Source organism: Macrotis lagotis, chromosome 1 (genome assembly GCF_037893015.1).
Source record: "Macrotis lagotis isolate mMagLag1 chromosome 1, bilby.v1.9.chrom.fasta, whole genome shotgun sequence".
NCBI classification, from domain to species: Eukaryota; Metazoa; Chordata; class Mammalia; order Peramelemorphia; family Peramelidae; genus Macrotis; species Macrotis lagotis.
This window is the reverse complement of record NC_133658.1, coordinates 920,876,019-920,883,574: the sequence shown is the minus strand read 5'-3', so window position 1 is coordinate 920,883,574 and position 7,556 is coordinate 920,876,019.

Genomic DNA, 7,556 nt, shown 5'->3' with positions numbered 1-7,556 from the left:
TGCAAAGAATTTGAAATTAAGTGAAGGTCCTTCAACTGGACAATGGTTTAACAAATTGTGGTATATGTATATTATGGAATGCTATTGTTCTATTTGAAACCAGGAAGGATGAGAATTCAGGAAGCCTGGAAGTATTTATATGACCTGATGCTGATCAAGATGAGTAGATCCAGGAAAACATTGTACCCCTGTTCCAGCTGCATTCCCCCATAGTAATATTGAAATACTAGACAATTTATCTCAAGAAAGGAACCATGTCTCTGCTCCTGCTAGGTGATCTTCAGAATTGTCCTGGGTAGTTGATTCCTGGTCATAATATAAGTATTTTACCTTCCAAAATATCATATTTCAAGTGCTACAATCTAATCTTTCAATTTATATATTTGTTACAAAATTTCCTTCCACCCTCCTCCCCTCAGTGATGAACGGTCAGATTAAAATTCTACATACATATTTTGAAAAAAACATGTTTACATGCTAGTCATTTTTGGTACGAGGAATTAGGATTAAGGTAAAGAGATGCACAAGAGGTAATTTTCATAAAGTGTTCATCAAATTGTGAAAGATTTGTTTATTTTTCTATGTGCAACATGTGTGCTTTGTTTTGTTTTTCTTCCTCTGTCCACATCCAGTCTAATATGGTTGTCCCAGCTCTTTGAACTGCTGAGAGGAGCTGTTTCCATCATGGCTGACCATCTCACACTGTTCTCTTGGATACTGGATACTCTCCACTTCATCCTCCCTTCACTTAGCTTGAGATTCCATAAGTCATTCCATGCTTCCCTAGAGTTTGACCATTTATGATTTTTTTATAGACCATTAATATCCCATAGTATTCATGTACAATAATCTGTTTAGCCATTCTCTAATGGATGGGTACAGGTCCTTTAATCTTTTAATGTTGATGCTCCCAATTCCTGTGTAATTCTGGCTACCTGGACTTTGAATTGCTTTTTCTGGTTCCCTGAAGGATTTTCTCCTTGATCTGATAATTCTAGAATTTACCTATAATATTCCTAAACATTTTCATTTTGGCATCCTTTAGGAATATTATAGGTAAATTTCAGAATTATCAGATTCAGGGAATCTTTTCAATGACTATTTTACTTTCTGCTTCTAGAATTTCAGGGCAGCTTTCCTTGAAAATTTCTTGAAACAGATCGTCCAGATTCTTTTTTATTTTTTGATCCTGGCTTTCAGGTAGTTCAATAAATATTCAATTTCCTTTTCGAGATCTATTTCTACAGGTCAAATGTGGTTTATTTTTCATGAAGCATTTTCATTTTATTCTATTTTTTCAATATAACTCGATTTATATTTGATTTCACATATGGTTGTTATTTTCCGCTATCCCAGACTATTCTTCAAGGAACTATTTTCTTTGGTTAGCTTTTAGATCTCCTTTCCCAATAGATCATTTTATTTTAAAGGAGCTTTTATCTTTTTACATTTGCACAATAACATTTTAAAGGATTTATTTTCTTTCTATCAGTTTTTATGCTTCCTTTTGCATGATGCTGAATCCATATTATATTTCTTTTCCCATTTTCTATTATATTTAAAAAAATCATTTTAAAGCTATTCCAGGAGGTCTTTCTGTGCTGAAGACTAATTCATCCTCTCCTCTGCAGATCAAATTTATCTTTTTGAATCAATATCTCCTATCTTGCCTGTCACCAATAGTTTTTCAGTTTTGAACTGACATTTGAAGAAATTATTCTTATTCTTTCTCTAGTAAGACTATGATATTCTAAGTGTTTTAATGCCTGTTGTTCCCATTTTGTGACAGTTTTCTTGCTGATATATTTTTTAAAGAAACATTTTATTTATTTTGAGTTATACAATTTTCCCCTATTCTTGCTTCCCTCCAATGACCACCCACAGAAGGCAGTCTGTTAGTCTTTGCATTATTTCCATGGCATACATTGATCTCAGCTGAATACGATGAGAGAGAAATCAAATCCTTAAGGAAAATAAAGTGTAATAGATACCAAAATTATGTAATAAGGCAATGATTTTTTTTTTCTAAAAATGAAGGTAATAGTCTGGTCTTTTTTCAAATAGTGTTTGTTCAAACTCCACAATTATTTATCTGGATACAGATGGTATTCTCCACTGCAGGTATCCCAAAATTGTCCCTGATTGTTGCACTGATGGAATGAGCAAATCCATAAAGTTTGATCATCACCCCCATGTTGCTGTTAAGGTGTACACTAAGTTTCTTGTTCTGCTCGCCTTGCTCAGCATCAGTTCATGCAAATCCTTCCATGCTTCCCTGAATTCCCATCATTCCTGGTTTCTAAGAGAACAATATTAAGTCCACGACACACACATTATACATATATATATATATATATATATATATATATATATATATATATATATATATATGTACACACACACATACACACATAAATAGCACAATTTGTTAAGTCATTACCCAATTGAAGGACATTCACTTAATTTCTAATTCTTTGTCTCCACATACAGGGCTGCTATGAGTATTTTTGCACAAGAGCTGTTTTTTTAATCATTTTTCATAATCTCTTTGTGGTATAGACCCACAGTGGTATTGTTGGATGAAAGGGTATGCACATTTTTGTTGCCTTTTGGGTATAGTTCCAAATTGCTCTTCAGAAAGGTTGGATGAGTTTAGAGCTCCACCAACAATGTATTAGTGTCCCAAATTTCCCACTTCCCTTCCAACATTGGTCATTGTCCTTTCTGCTCAAATTTGCCAATCTGAGAGGTGTGAGATTGTACCTCAGAGATGTTTTAATTTTCATTTCTCTAATTAGGAGTGATTTAGAGTAATTTTTCATATGACTCTGGATCACTTTGATTTCCTCAGTTGTAAATTACCTTTCCCTATGCTTTGACCATTTGTCAATTGGGGAATGCCTTTTTAAAAAAAAATTAACTCAGTTCTCTGTATATCTGAGAAAAGAATCCTTTGTCAGAAGTACTAGTTGCAAAAGTTGTTTCCCAATTTGCTACATTGCAAAAGTTTTTCAATTTAATGTGATCAATTATCTAGTTTGTTTTTAATGATACTATCCAATTGCTTCCCTTTCCATAGATCCACAGGTATATTACTCCTTGATCATCTAGTTTGCTTATAATATTGTTTTTTATATTGAAATCCTGTATCAATTTTGATCTTATTTTGGCATAGTGTGTGAGGTTTACTGCTATACTTTTTTATAAAAAAAAAAATATGGTCATAACTTCCCCCTACTTTTTGCTTTTCCTATATATAATCTGAGAGAAATATTAATATCAATGAATAGGTAATAAAGCAAGCAGGTTTTTTTGCAAGGCAAATGGGGTTAAGTGACTTGCCCAAGGCCTCACAACTAGGTAATTATTAAGTGTCTGAGACAGGATTTGAACCCAGGTACTCCTGACTCCAGGGCCGGTGCTTTATCCACTGAACAAACAGACTCTTCTCAGAACTAAATTAGTCAAATAGTGAAAATGGCCAATTTTGGGGTAACAATTTCTCTGTATAAGTCAAAGACAAATGTTCAATTACATTCAAGGACATTTTAGATATAAAGTGCATTAGTAATAATTAGTCTATTCATATCAATGAATCATTCATTAAATACTGACAATGTCCCAGATTTTGAGTTAAGTGCTTTGAATACATAAGTAAGTATGAGACAGTCTTTCTGCTCTTAGACATTAAATTCCAAGAGGCCAGTGATTTTTTAATATGTATTCCACATAGGAAAGTAAATATTATGCAGTTAATTTTGCTTGATGGTGGATGCCAGTAAAAAAAGGAAATTAGGAATTCTTGAAGTTTGTACATTACCTTGGTAAGAAAAGGGTCTTGGAATTGATGATATACAGAGAAGAATGGACTCCCCTCTGTTCCATGCTTAGCTAGAGAAAGACTTTTAAGCTCTCTGAGATTATCAATAAAATTAAGTAGTTTTGATTTGAATGCAGAGTTTAGTGAAATAAGCACAGACATATGTGTTTTACTAAGATTATGAATTGTTTTAAAGGACCCAGAAGACAAAATATCATACTAGGAATGGTATGAAGTCAGTGAAGCATCTTATAAAAAAAATCATGAAATGGTCAGACCCATTGCTTTGTGATCACTAAAACAATTGGATAATGAATATATGTGCCTATTTATATGTCTCATTATCTAAAGAAGATGTACATAGTTTCTCAAAGGCTATGTTATCAGAACATTAGTTCTTCCAGGCCCAGAAAAACTAAAAAGAATATTTATAACTAAAAATATAAAGATATCCATCAGGAGAGACTTTGCCATATGGTGTTGAATTTTCTTTAACAATATTCATTCAAAATGATGATTTAATAAACATTGAATTAGTATCTAGACACCCAATGATGAAATTCCACAATAATTTTTCTTTAATTTTTCTTTCCTTAATGCAGTCATAAAATATTTCCATAGTTTAGGAGATATTTCATCTAAAATATTTGATTTCATATACAGTGGAAAAAATGCAAGTAATGAGGACAGAGCTTCCATTTCCCAGTTGAGAAATGATAAAAATTTAGTAATAAATATATAGTTCACTTCGTCAAAGGCACACACCTTATAAGTGCCAGATTGAGAAGCAAATTCTCTTTTTATTTCTTGATTTCTATCACTTTTTGCACCTGGAAATATTTTCGGTGGAAGTAGGAGGTATTAAAGAAGAAAGATGTAATTATGACTCAAACACCAATAATAGAGTGAAGATTTTATAGTGAATAAGAATAGAGTGAGCCAGTAATTGAAAAACTTGAGATGCTTCAAACAATATTTATCAGGCACCTACTACATACCATGGACTTTGCTAAATTTTGGGTATACAAACTGAAGCAAAAAAAGAGTAACTCCCTGATATCAAGGATCTTACAATCTACTGAGATAGAAAATGTAGAGAGTAATACATACATATGTACCTATATACCTACTAATGTACAAACATATACATATATATATATATATACATATATACATATATACATATATATATAAATAGATAGATTATACCACATTAGTAAAAATCATAACATAAAAAGGGACTAGATACAAGAGGATTTGTAAAAGCCTTCCATTTTAAATGACATGTGTTTATATTTGAGACTTAAAGGATAGAAATTAAGCCATTAGTTGTTGCTAAATAGAGAAAAGATTCTAGATTTGCAGGACAGTCTGAGAAAATGACAATAGCTAAGAAATGAAGTTTCTCATTCCTGGAAGAGCAAAGAATGTAGTGTCACTGGACCTAAGAGTATGTGGTGTAGAGAAAGGTATTAGGAGACTGGAGGAGTAGAAAAGGATTAGGATATGAAAGGATTTGAATGTCAAACAATTTTGTGTTTGATTTTGGAATCAAAAAGAAATCGCTTTCATTCACTCAATAGGCAGGATGATAGGATCAAGACCTGTACTCCAGGTAAATCACTTTAAAGACTGAAGGGAAGATAGATTTAAATGAAGAGCAGATTGAGAGCTCCAAAATTTTTGCCTCATAATATTTCTCCCAGAAGTACCTGTTTCTTTTTTCTTTTTTTTAGGTTTATGCAAGGCAAATGGGGTTAAGTGGTTTGTCCAAGGCCACACAGCTAGGTAATTATTTAGTGTCTGAGACTGGATTTGAACCCAGGTACTCCTGACTCAGGGCCAGTGCTTTATCCACTATGCCACCTAGCTGCCCCAGTACCTGTTTCTTATTGAAATTTTCATGACTCATTCCTATCAATAAGAGGATTTTCTGCTCATGAGTCTCCAAAGGGCAGTTTTTATGTCCTTATTTCTTAGTGTATAAAGGGGTTCAACATGGGGGTGACCACAGCATATATTGATGAAACAACTGTGCTTTTCCAGGAAGTGTTGGTAAATGAGGAGGTCAAATATACTCCAAGCACTGTGCCATAATAAAAGGAAACAACACAGAGGTGAGATCCACAGGTAGAAAAGGCTTTGAACTTACCCTGAGCAGATGGGATTTTTATAACTGAAGAACCAATCTGAATATAAGAGTAAAGGATCGCCATGAGTGGTATAAAACCGAGCAGTCCAGAAGCAAAATACAATACGATATAGTTGATGAGAGTGTCAGAACAAGAAAGCTTCACAATCTCAGGAAGATCACAAAAGAAGTGCTGAATCTGATGGTTTGCACAAAAGGAGAGACATGTTACCATTAGACTATGACAGTATCACTAGCAAAAAAACAGAACGAAGAGCTCATCATTACTGTATAGCGTAGCGGGTGATATATAGCCACAAAACAGTCATAGGCCATTGAAGTTAGGAAGAAATTATCTAAACCAGTAAAAAGTATGAAGAACATCTGGGTAACACAGTCAGCATAGGGGATGGCCTTGTTTTGTGTCCTGAAGCTCACCAACATCTTCGGGACTATGGTGCTCACCAAACAGGTATCCCCAAAGGACAAATTGGAAAGTAGGAAGTACATGGGGGTGTGGAGATGAGAGTCACAGCCAACTGCCAACATGATGAGCAGATTTCCAACCATTGTGACCAAATAAATGTTCAAGAAAAAAGAGGGGTCCTTCATTATCTGGATTCTCAGAAGAAAACAGGAGGATGAACTCAGTGAATTGTGTTTGGTTTTCTGCTAACATGGGCCTGACTTTTCTGCCAAGAATGAGAAATGAGAAAAACATACTTTTATCTTTGTACATCAAAGGGAGAAACTAACTCTCCATTGATTGGTGGGATTTCTACTTCTTGTCCCTGTCTCTGAAAGTTCATGAAATGTCATCTCCAATTTATTTTAAGCCTCAGAGTATAGAGCAGAGGGATAAAAAATGATATAACATGGGCATGGTAATAGTATTCCTTAAGATAATAGCAGAAAGAGAAAGAGAGGATAGTCATCTAGGATGACTGGAAGTATTTGGGCCTTGTACTCCTCGACTGACATCATAAAATCCTATAGACATAGAAGGGATTTTATAGGACACATAGAGGAAAAACTGAATTTCACAAAATATCTAGGCAGAAAAAATATCTCTTGCCAGTGAGCATTTTTTTCCTTTTTTTTGAATAGTTCCCTGGAAAGGAAACTTCTTACCATTCTTAGGTAATTCATTTCATTCGGTGTTAGCTCTCATCATTCATGTTGGGCTAAAATATGTCTTTTCAAGTTCTGTCCAGTGCTCTCATTCTACTTTTTGGGATATTGAGAACAAATCCCTTTTCTTTCCCCCATAAGATTTCCTTAAATATGTGAAGAGAGTAAATCAAATTGTATGTCTTCTCTCCTTTAAATCAAGTAATTCTAATTGCTTAAGCTGATTCTAATTAGGCCCTTTAGCAACAAACTTCTCTGTCTTGCATCCTTTATAAATTATCTATGGTTTTTCCTAAATTGTAGTACACGAAATTTCAGATGAGGTCATTCTATGATCAAAGAAAAGGGGTTGATCATTTTTTTATTTCTTCTAAATTTAGTTCATTGTATGTTACACATTTTTTAAGTTATTTTCTCTGCCATATTCCTGCTGACCTGGAGGGCGTTTATAATCCAGTGGAAACCTCTTCATCA